General features: G+C 45.5%; 1 protein-coding gene across 18 annotated transcripts in view; it reads left to right on the plus strand.

Annotated features, from left to right (window-relative positions):
- ADGRL3 (adhesion G protein-coupled receptor L3) overlaps positions 1-12286 on the plus strand; it is an 815007-nt gene that overhangs the window by 746770 nt on the left and 55951 nt on the right. The window lies entirely within an intron of this gene.

Consider the following 12286-nt stretch of genomic DNA (forward strand, 5'->3'; position numbering starts at 1 on the left):
ACGTTGAGAGATGCCCACCTCTGCCGTATTATTACGTCCTGATTGCGCAGCCCTGATTGTGCTGCCTTTGGTTAGCACCTACCCGTGGAGGTGGATATCATATTCCACATTTTCTTTTCTACTGACAAAAGTATCTGTACAAATGGGGACTATAAAACCACTTTGGGAGTTAACACCTTTGAAGAAGCACGTGACCTCTTGTTACAAAGGGCGCTAGGCAAGAACACCGTGTCTGAAATTAACACAACTCCTTGAGCCCGTCTGTAAGTTCATTATTAGGCAGCCTGTTTATAAAAAGAAAAGGAGTACTTGTGGCACCTTAGAGACTAACCAATTTATTTGAGCATAAGCTTTCGTGAGCTACAGCTCACTTCATCGGATGCATACTGTCCGATGAAGTGAGCTGTAGCTCACGAAAGCTTATGCTCAAATAAATTGGTTAGTCTCTAAGGCGCCACAAGTACTCCTTTTCTTTTTGCGAATACAGACTAACACGGCTGTTACTCTGAAACCTGTTTATAAAAAGTACTCATTGACTGAAACTTCATTCCTGTGGATTTGGAAGGGATGTCCCCTCTCACATTTTTTGACCAAGTCTTAGCAATGTTGTTTAACTCTATTTGTATACATTGTGTTTCCTTTCTAATTAACCACATTCTGTTCATTGGTGTCCTTTCCCATAGCCCCCAAGCAGCTTGCCACATTCACCACTTTTCTTAAAAAAAAAAAAAAAAAAAGAAAGACTCTCCCCACACCAGAATCTCTCTCCCCCCCAGGCTACTATCTTGCCTCCACGGTTCCCCTTTTAACCATCTTTTTATGTAGGGTGACCAGACATCCTGTTTTTAAGCCCTCCTGCAGGTATCCTGATTTTTTCTTAAAAACGGGCAAACTGTCCCATATTTTCTGTCCGTCCCCACCATCAGTACCGGCAGCTCCTGCTGCTGGCCAGATCCCTGTTGACCAGCTGCCCTGTCATCAGCAGTGAGTAGGGGGGGTCCAGTGGCCAATGATGGGGGTGGGTGTGCAAGGCAAAGCTGCAGCTCCCCCAGCTGGTCCGTCAGCACAGCTCCTGCTGCATGCTAGCTCTTGGCCAGCAGGGCCCTGCCCCCCGTCCCATTTCCGGCCAGCGCTGGCTGCACGCTGCAAGCTGCAGTGACTGGTGAATGCAGGCTGGCGCCAGGCAGTGGCCAGTGACATGTTGCCTCTGTTGGCCACCTATCAGCCCTTTACGGGCTCCCCGTCACTGTCATAGAATCATAGAATATCAGGGTTGGAATGGACCTCAGGAGGTCATCTAGTCCAACCCCCTGCTCAAAGCAGGACCGATCCCGCACTAAACCAACCCTGCTTTGCCCCTTCACCCACCCTAGCCCCGCTGCTCCTCCATATCCCCGCCGGCAGGGCGCATCCCTCTCCCAGCGCTGTGTGGAGAACCAACCCCTGGTCAGAGCGCTCAGCTCACCAACAGCCTGGCCAGCAGGCTCCTTCCTTTCCCCCCTGCCTCTGGCTGGGCTGGCGCCCCGGGAAAGCCCATGACCCTCCAGCCCAGGGCGCTGCCCAGGAGCCTAGTTCTGCATGTGCCAAAGCCCTGCACAGCATTAGCATGGGGAAGCCTCTCCGTCCCTCAGCTGAGCTCTGGAGTGGTGAGGGGTGGGGAAGCGATTTCCAGTCTATTCATGCCCCAAACCTGAAGACTCCACAGCAGCCCCTAGGGCAGGGGTTTAGCAACCTCTTCACCCCCTCAGCCCTGGGTCCTGCCCCCAGGGAGCGTGGGGCTGCTCAATCCCCTAAGCCCCCTTCCCTGCTGAGCCACCTCTCTGGCCGGGTTCACTGAAGCCCCTGCAGTCAGGTTCCTGGGCCCTGGTGCACAATGCATCCCTAGGGCTTAATCCCTTCCTGCCTGCGCTGTAGGCAGGGGACAGGAGGCGGCTGGGTTATGTCGGTGTCCAGCAGCACCCTGGAGGTATTAGCTGCATTTCGACACTGTGCGAGCAGGAAGGGACCAGCTGCTTGTAGCCACAGAGAGGGGAGGAGGGAAAAGAAGAGATGAGCTCTGCAAAGACACGGGCCAGGTCATCCCTCCCCACCTCCAGCCCTGCAGCTGGAAGCAGCTCCTGTCCCTTTCCTCTCGCACAGTGCCAAAAGGCTGCTGCTTGCCAGGTACCAGGAGAGGCGGGTCCATCCCAGGGGCCCAGCCAGGCATGGAGGGCAGAGAGTACAGGGAGGGTCAGGTCAGTTGGTCGGTCACCCCCCCCCATATGAGAGAGGTGTACTTGTGTGTGTGTCACCTCCCCCATGTGGGGGGGGCAGGGGTGTGTGTGTCACCCCTCCCTGTGTGAACCCTAAAGCCTGAAAGATAAGGAGGTAAATAAAAAGAATCCAACTACATAGCATTTCTTTTTAAAGGGGGCCCCGTCAACTTGATGTCAATTTTAACGTTTGTACTGCATAGTTCTGATTATTTGCCATTGAACTCGCTTGAATCCGAGTAATTTTATCAGCTGTCCTGTATTCAGCATCGGGAAATATGGTCACCCTATTCTTAGGTGTTTATCTGTCTCAGCCAAAACAGCCCCTTGCCAATCTGCAGTCTGGGATTGGCCCTCGTCATAGTGCTGCTTCTGTTGTCAGAGGATCACCTCTCTCGTTTGATTATCGTTAGGCTTGGAAGGATTGGATTTTTATCTGTAAATGTCAATAAATGATTTCACCATACACACACAAACTGATGAAAATTATTTTGATCAGTAATAATCGAAATTTACCAATAGGCAAAGTAAGTAAAGTCTGCTTGAGAACTTAATAGAGTTTGATTTAAGGATATTTACACTGTGTATTTTGACATGTGAAGTTGACAACTTGTGTATTAATGGTTATAAAGTTTTAATTTTTTGAATCTCGGGGCTTACTATCATTAAATAATTCTCTCTTTAATCTCAGTTCTGCTGCCAATCATCGCATCACATCCTTCTCAAACCAGGCACCTTGCTCACTCAGTTTCAATTCTGTCTCCATGCTTGTCCCTCTATTGTGATTTGCAGAGGACAACAGCCCACCATCTGAGTTGTCCACCTGCCAGTCTTGTTAGTCCCCTTCTTTTCTCTCTTCTGTCTTCCTGGGGGTCTCTGGTTTGGGATCAGCCTGAGGCATCCCATCTGCGCTAATGCATCCCCCTCTGCAGATATAACCAGGTCTTCGTTTTCTGCCGTGAAATACTTGCTCTGTCATTACTTCTTTCAGCTCCGTGTATCCAAACTGATATTCCACTCACTGGGGAAAGAGCCCTGTCAACTATAACGTCACCCCTTCACCTCCTGTGTTACTCTAGTCTATTTATCCTGTCAAGAACTTAAGGCTTGGCCCAAACTTCCTCTCTGGCCTCTCTCTGTGCCACATTTGCTAACTGAAAATGTGCTGACTTTCCCCTCCAAAATTGCATTGACATTAAGAATCATACTGGTCATTTCTTGGTGGCAACTTAGTTATAGATTAGTCCAAAATACACCAGGCCTGGTTCTCCTTTCACTTATGCCTGCTTTACTCCAGTGGGGGTTACTGTGGCACTGTACCATTGTAACTCAGGAGGAAGTGAGTGGAGAATCTGATCTATTGTGTTCTCCTCCATTCCCAAAAGCAAGAGCACATAACTGTCATAATCAGAAATCCCTATGGACCCTCTGCTTGTTTCAGGATCCAAGTTGACAGCGTCTTTCTAGTATTCAATCTCCACATCTTTCTCTCCCCTTTTCCTTCCACAAGTCTGACTTCTTCTCTTTCTGTCCCCCATTCTTCTCTCTCCACTCTGAGATTCTCCGTCCAGCAATCAAACCTCTTAGTGAAGTGACTGTTTCCAGGTCGCAGTTTCAAACCTGTCTTGCCTGTAACACCAATGCTCTGTGCAGTAAAAGCATCAGATCTTAGTTCTGGAGCCTTTCAAACTCCCCATAATGATGCCTCTTCTCTAGTCTTGTCATCTCTTCCTTGTGCATTCCTGCTCTGTAACATCTCTCTTGCGTGACACAGAGTAACTTGCACACAGTACTTTACCTCTATCATCCAGGAGTGAGCTTTAATCTGCCCTGGAGCATTCTCTGTGAAAGGTGCTGTGGAGTGTATTGTGTTGTACTCCTCCTCTGCCTTGCAATCAGTGCTATCGTGGAGTAGATGCCTTTGCATATAGCGGGCTGCACTGTCCCAGATCTGAGAGGTGACAACGATGAGAGTCAAACTGAAAAAAATGTCCTTAGTAAGAGCATGGGTTGAGGAACGAGTCTCTCTTTGTCTGTATGACGTTCATGGGGCAAGAGGGTCTAAAGTTCTTGATTTACAGGTGTAACACTGACAGACCCTGGTCATCGGCAGACAGGATCAAATCTGGGACCTCTGGAGCTTAGTGCATGAGCCTCTACTGCATGAGCCAAAAGCCACAAGGCCCTTAACTAAGGCTGTAGAGCAGAGTGGTCTCAGTGCCACTAAATGGGACAAAACACCACACCCAGGAGGTGTGGGGGTTACGAAGGGCTAGCATGTAAAGCATCTTTTTCGGTGATAATTGTACCAAAGGCACGTTGGGGCATGTGCATACGAGTGCAAGGTAGAGTGTCACAGCGTGCAATAGCGGGTGTGTTACATGGACTGCGAAATCGAAGTGTAACCACCTGCTTGGGTCCCCTTCCCACTGCCACCCCTTTGACTGAACAGTCTCCCAAGTCAGCCCCCTCTTGTGTATGTGTCCCCTTTTAGCCCGCTGACACAGCTGTATTTGAAGTGTGTGTTATTCATAAACTGCAACTGACCTTCAGTCATGGGATGTTTCAGAGTAGCAGCCGTGTTAGTCTGTATTCGCAAAAAGAAAAGGAGGACTTGTGGCACCTTAGAGACTAACCAATTTATTAGAGCATAAGCTTTCGTGAGCTACAGCTCACTTCCTCAGATGCATATCGTGGAAACTGCAGCAGGCTTTATATATACACAGAGAATATGAAACAATACCTATTCCCACCCCACTGTCCTGCTGGTAATAGCTTATCTAAAGTGATTTCCAGCACAAATCCAGGTTTTCTCACCCTCCACCCCCCCACACAAAATCACCAGCAGGAGAGTGAATTTGTGTGGGGGGGTGGAGGGTGAGAAAACCTGGATTTGTGCTGGAAATCACTTTAGATAAGCTATTACCAGCAGGACAGTGGGGTGGGAATAGGTATTGTTTCATATTCTCTGTGTATATATAAAGCCTGCTGCAGTTTCCACGATATGCATCTGAGGAAGTGAGCTGTAGCTCACGAAAGCTTATGCTCTAATAAATTGGTTAGTCTCTAAGGTGCCACAAGTCATGGGATGCAGAGGGAAGTACTGACATCTGGGAGCCCCTCTTCTTCTGGAAGGCTGAACTGTGGGAGGTATGGAAGAATTGCGAGGGGAAGAGCTCTGCAGTGTGGTTGTCTCAGGCATGGGGATTGTAGAGCAGGAACCCTTTTAGTAGCGGCTCTCTTGTAATAGCATGTCACATGGTACAGGACTAGGGAAGCTAACGTTGCTATTAATTATTATTTGTATTGCAGTAAGACCTAGGGGCCACAGTGACGGCTCAGCACCCCAGTGTGCTAGGCTCTGTGCAAACGGGCCCTGCTGCAAAGACCTTCCAATCTCCATCTCAGCTTTGAGTTAGATTGCTTGAAAGTAGCAGTTATTGATTTATGCTTTGCAAATTGCCAGCATGACAGAGACCTCATGTGTGGGTCTGATGGTTCTGCAGAAAACTTTTGAGTAGATCCAGAACGATCAGTGTAGAGTAACAGGGGACTTGCTTAGAGAAATTTGAACCTTCCTTGTGCTGCAATCAAAGTGCAGAAGAGATTTCTCTCCTCTTCCTCCCTTACAGATTAGTGATGTGGCACAGAGAGAGCCATGTTGCCTTTCCCTGTTTATTCCCACCTAGCAATGACTAATCTGAACATCCCTGCCCTTTCAATTTTTCTGGTGTCCCATGCAGTCTTTGAGAGAGCTCTCCATGAGAATGCTGGTGCAGTTCAGACAGCCTCCCTCAAAAACCAGTCATGTAGCAAAGCAGTGATGTGACTCCAATCCATTTTTCACTCATATCTTGTCAGAGCCATTATTGTCTCTCTCAGGGTACCAGACTGTCAGAGTAGAAGAAATTCTGTAATAAATCGTACAGCACCTTATTTGCATTCAGGTTTCCAACCATATTTTAGGGATGGGGTATTTTTAATATAGTTTTGGAGGAAAATGCAAGTGGAAAAATGTAAATGGGGGTTGTCTGCTGTTGATGGTTTATACATATTAATGTTCCTTCTTTCTTAGTCACCGAGAAAAGGGCTTGTGCAGTACAGTTTGTTGTCGTCATCAGATGCTATTTTTTAACACGAAGTGCAGCGAAGGTGCTGCATGTGTCCATAAGAGATGTCAATTCACTATCAATTCACTGATTGCAAATGTTAATCATGTCTTAATATATTTTATCTTTTTGGAAAATAATGGGGTAGAGATGATACCAATAGAGTTCTACAGAATTTAAACAGGGGTCTAAAGAAATGAACTTTAAAGCCTGTCAAGTTGAATAGAGAACTATATCCCAACTCTAGAATTCTATGGTTGGCATAAGATTGCTGCAGAAAAGTTATTATTTCATTACCATAGAAAGTCTCTTCTTGTCTGACTCCCTGTATATGTGAGCTGACTTGCAAATCCATGTCAGGCCCCAATCCTGCCATTGGATCCATGCAGGTATGTGCCCTTATGACAGTCCGAGACCTTTGGGACTTCATAGACTTTAAGGCCAGAAGGGACCGTTATGATAATCTTGTCTGACCTCCCCCATAACAACAGCCAGAGAATTTCATTCCCTGGTGCCTGCATCATAACTTCCAGTTGAACTACAGCACATTTTAAGGAGGACATAAAGGAATCCTCACTTTCACATTCTCCGAGAGGACTTGGGCAGGTATTGAACCCAGGACCTCTCACAACCTAGGCAAAGTCTGAATTTTAGGCAACAAACCCCCAAAGTGCCATTTATATAAAAGTGCCAGACATGGGCATCTATCCAAACCAGTTGCAGTTGCAGAAATGTGTAGGGGTGCTGTGTGAGGGGACAGAAGCGGCAATTGTTAGGGGCAGAGTGCTGGTGTGAAGTAGGGAACGTTTAAATATGGACAAGCAAGGAGGCATGCGAGTGTGGGAGACTGTGCAGAGATGCGTATGTGTGGTCATGTACATGGAGGACAGGTCAAGAGTTAGGGCCAGAATTGCCTCATATTAAACTATGATCATTGTGAAGTCCAGAGGCTGCAGGATGCCAAGTTGTTGGTGATTGTGATTGGAAAGGAAAGACTCTCTTCCTAGTTAGAAACCACAGAGCCACATTCAATCCCCAGTCACCCCATGTAAAACTACTGAAGTATGGTTTGTACCCATGTAAACGAGGGCAGAATTTGCCCCTGTTTCTTAAGAACCCCATCCATAACATTTGAAATAAATGTTTTGTTTCTCTCTGCCTTATTATTCCTGCTCTGTATTTTTTATGTCAGCCACAAAGATATAATCTCAAGTGTACACAGGAGAAGGGGGAATGATTGCTACTGTTTTCCGAGATAATCAGTTTAATGTCAAATTCATGCCGATTCCATCATAATGAACAGAACAAACTGAGCTCAAACTCAAACAGTGGGAATCTGACTCCGAGAGAAAATTAAAATAAGTAACATTAATATCCTGATTTCTAACCCAAGTGAGACCTGATGGTTCTCAGAACGAAATCTCCTGTCAAATCCCTCCCACCCACCCCAAAATATAATTAAATTCTGATTTCCATTCTGAAACAGTATCTGGGCGGTGAACTCAGCGGGGACTGCTCTCAGTGGATGTCGAGGCGGGTGGGTGGAATTGAACATTCGGTCCAGGTGGCCATGTTATGCTGAATTTTTAGGCAGCAGGCTTTCAGAAAACGCATTGAAATTCCATGTGGCAGAAGTCTGATGTGGGACTTTGCCCCCTCTGTCAGTGCTTCCACCAGTGCCCTAGGTGGCAGTAAGGGGGCACTGTTACATTCCTGGTACTCCAAATATTGCTACTTCCAGTGCTTGCCATAACCAGAATTTCCAAGCACGTACCAAGGACAGAGATGGGTTCTGTTCAGATTCTCAGCAAAGCTTCAGCTTGCGTCTTCATTTCACCTGAACTCAGGTGCACGCCCACCCACCCACGGATGTCACACACACACAGCGGCAGCTGCAAGATGTCACAGGAAAGCAACGCAAGACTCCAACTTGAAGTGGTTTCTTTGGGGCCTGGTGTGGTGGGACCCTGATCCTTGACGCTACCGTAATACAAATAATAAATAGCCATCAAACTGGTGCTTTCTGCAAGATTCAGGCAGGTCCAAGAAGATACCTGCTTCTGCACCCTGAAATATGCAGACCATTCAGTGGCAGCCATGTTGTTTCACAATGTAAGCAGGGATAGCTCTTTCCATTTTTACCTGCTTCTTATGTATGCAAGACGAAGAAACGAGCAGCACTTTAGAAGACTTAGCGCAGAGCAGTGATGGTGCACAAGGGACAGAGAAGGAGCGGAATTCTAAAGGAGTGGGGGAGGCATTAAAGTACGCTGAGCGGGAAGGCCCTTGGAGTAGCCTCACACCACTGTCATGCAGGTGAACCTACTTTGTGTCCCCATCTCTCTTCTCCCCAGGCTGACAGAGGTTGCGATTGCTGTGGAGACAGCATGCCCAATCACTGGAACTGTCTGATGTGACCCACCAACAAACCTCTCTGTTGAATTAATAGAGATAATAATACGAATGTTCTTGGAACACATCTTTACTGAATCAGAATTTCTCAAGGCTCAGTCTCAAAATTAATATGGGATCCAACACTCCAACAACTATCCTATGACCTTTAAGAACATGAGAACTGCCATAATGGGTCAGACCTGTGATCCGTCTAGCCCAGTATCCTGTCTCTGACTGTGTCCAGTACCAGAACATCAGGGGGAGTGTACAGAACAGCAGCCGTTGATGGATCTATCCTCCATGAACTTATCTAGTTCTTTTTCAGACCAAGTTATACTTTTGGCCATCACAACATCGGAGGGCAATGAGTTCCACAGTTTAATGGTGTGTTGTGTGAAAAATACTTCCTTGTGTTTGTATTAAACCTGCTGACTATAAATTTAACTGGGTCACTCCTGATGTTTTGTATTGTGGAAAGGGTAGATAATATTTCTCTGTTCCGTTCCACACCATCCATGATTTTTATAGCTCTCCCTCACATCCCTTTTCGAAACTGGACCAGCCCTAATTTTTTTAGTCTCTCCTCACGTGGAAGCTGTTTCATATCCTGGTTCGTCTTTGTTGCCCGTCTCTGAACCTTTCCAATTCCAATCTTTTTTGAGATGGGATGGTCAAAACAAGATGCAATTTCAAGGTGTCAGCACACCATGGATTTATATAGTGGCATTATGATATTTTGTCTTATTTTCTATCCCTTTACTAATAGTTCTTAACAGTTTCTTAGCCTTTTTGACCACTGCTGTGTGCTAAGCTGAAGTTTTCAGAGAACTATCCAGAGATAATAGCTAATTTAGAATCCATCACTATTTTCCACTGAATGCATCTGATGAAGTGAGCTGTAGCTCACAAAAGCTTATGCTCAAATAAATTGGTTAGTCTCTAAGGTGCCCCAAGTACTCCTTTTCTTTTTGCGAATACAGACTAACACGGCTACTACTCTGAAACCCATCTCTATAAATATATCAGAGGGATAAATACTGGAGAGGGAGAGGAATTATTTAAGCTCAGTACCAATGTGGACACAAGAACAAATGGATATAAACTGGTCATCAGGAAGTTTAGACTTGAAATTAGATGAAGGTTTCTAACCATCAGAGTGAAGTTTTGGTATAGCCTTCCAAGGGAAGCAGTGGGGGCAAATGACCTATCTGGCTTTAAGATTAAACTTGATAAGTTTATGGAGGAGATGGTATGATGGGATAACATGATTTTGGCAATTAATTTATCTCTAAATATTCATGGTAAATAGGCCCAATGGCCTGTGATGGGATGTTAGGTGGGGTGGGATCTGAGTTACTACAGAGAATTCTTTCCTGGGTATCTGGCTGGTGAATCTTGCCCATATGCTCAGTCTTCAGCTGATCGCCATATTTGCGGTCAGGAAAGAATTTTCCTCCAGGGCAGATTGGAAGAGGCCCTGGAGGTTTTTCGCCTTCCTCTGTAGCATGGGGCACGGGTCACTTGCTGGAGGATTCTCTGCTCCTTGAAGTCTTTAAACCACGATTTGAGAACTTCAGTAAGCTCAGACATAGGTGAGAGGTTTATTGCAGGAGTGGGTGGGTGAGATTCTGTGGCCTGCGTTGTGCAGGAGGTCAGACTAGATGATCATAATGGTCCCTTCTGACCTTAATATCTATGTATCTACGTAACTATATCGTTTTAGATGAGATTATTTTTTCCAGTGTGCATTACTTTGCATTTATCAATGCTGAATTTCATCTGCCATTTTGCTGCCCCATCACCCAGTTTGTAAGATCCCCCTGAAATTCTTTGCAGTCAGCTTTGGACTTAAATATTTTGAATTATTTTGTGTCATCTGCAAACTTTGCCACTTCCCTGTTCACTTCCTTTTTCAGATCATTAATGAACATTTTGAACAGCACAAGTCCCAATGCAGAGTCTTAGAGAACCTTGCTATTTGCCTCTCTCCATTGTGAAAACTGACCATTTATTCCTACCCCATTTTCAGCTTAGTGAAATTGGCCATATTAATTGAAATGTAACCCTAATGCTCTCTATTTAACATACTTTTGTCAAATAAAAGAGTAGCTTTGGCTGGCTCCAAAAGGCATCCCAGTCATTCATTTTTTGCCCGTAGGCATGGTGGTGGAAGTGCATGGCCTTGTGGGAATTTCCACTGCTAAACTGAAAAGCAGAGATTAGCCAACATTGCAGTGATCAGCTCTGTATTTGGTTTAGGCTGGGACTGGATTCATGTTTGAGGCGGAAGGAAGGCTAGGATTTGGATTTAGCAACACTGAAATATTGCCAGCTGATGATCAGATGATCTTGTGAGATTTTCTGCTCCCTTGAGTAGGTTCTCATGAGGTTTGGATGGCATCCAAACCACAGAATAAACCTACACCCACCACACATACCCTTTGGATGTGACCTGGAACCAAGTGTGAAAGTGGGTCTAGTATTCAAATCCAACCTCTGCACCCTAAATTTTAAGGGGTTCAAATTCAAGAATTTCTGTTTTGATTCATCTCTCTTAAAAATGCTACTTAATAGCTCCAGCAAAAGATTTTATACAAATTCTAACCATTATACTTAGTAATATAATCGGAGTGAATAAAATTGAAAATTGAAAAGATGATTAACTGACTCTTATAGTCCATACACAGACTAGTCACACACAAGCTATAAACATCTAATCACACTGTTGATATTCAGTGTAATTTACAATAATTATTAAACTTACTGGGATAGAATTAAATAGCTTTCTAACCAATTATTTATTAAACAAGGAAATGTGCTTCAGAGTATACAGAAAGGTGAGTTACTTCTCAAAAGTTTACCTGCGAGTAAAACAAAGTCATGTAAACAGATCAATAAAACTAAGCTGTATGGGTTGGTTTATCATGCATTTGCCACAACCATTAAAAAGCATTGTGCCGGCAATGCACAGTATGTAGGCATCTTTGGAATTACTGTGAGATCATGTAAGATTTCTCATGACATTGTGTGATAATATCACATTCCTCCCTCAAGCAAAACAGTGTTAACACAGTATATCAGAATTCATGATAAGTCTAGCAAGAGCTTATGTGTTAAATGGAAGTTCCCATTCTGCGTCCAGAAATGTATACCCATATGTGAACTTCTGGAGGGGCCGGTAACCCTGCTGTAAGACCTCAGAGCTGTACTCTAGTAGCATCCTGGCTGTCTCCTTCCAACCTTTGAGCAGGCCTTGCCATGGTATTGCCCAGCCCTGGATTCTCCAGTGAAGTGTTCTTCTGCACAGTTACCCCTCTGCCTTGGGAGAGTTTGTGGTGTGGCCTAGCACCTACAGTGAGCAGTGGCTGCTGCTGCTTTCATATTTCACGTCCTCAGGCACTGTGCACCCGCTGCTATGGGCCCAAGCTTTGATTTCAGTACGACTCAGGGCACAGAACCAAGGCTGGCTGAGCTACTGAATCTTCTGTTCTTCAAAGGAGGTGCCAGGGGGCCACTTGGGTGCCTGCTGGC

This window comes from Lepidochelys olivacea (assembly GCF_965140295.1).
Source record: "Lepidochelys olivacea isolate rLepOli2 genome assembly, chromosome: 4".
Taxonomy (NCBI): Eukaryota; Metazoa; Chordata; order Testudines; family Cheloniidae; genus Lepidochelys; species Lepidochelys olivacea.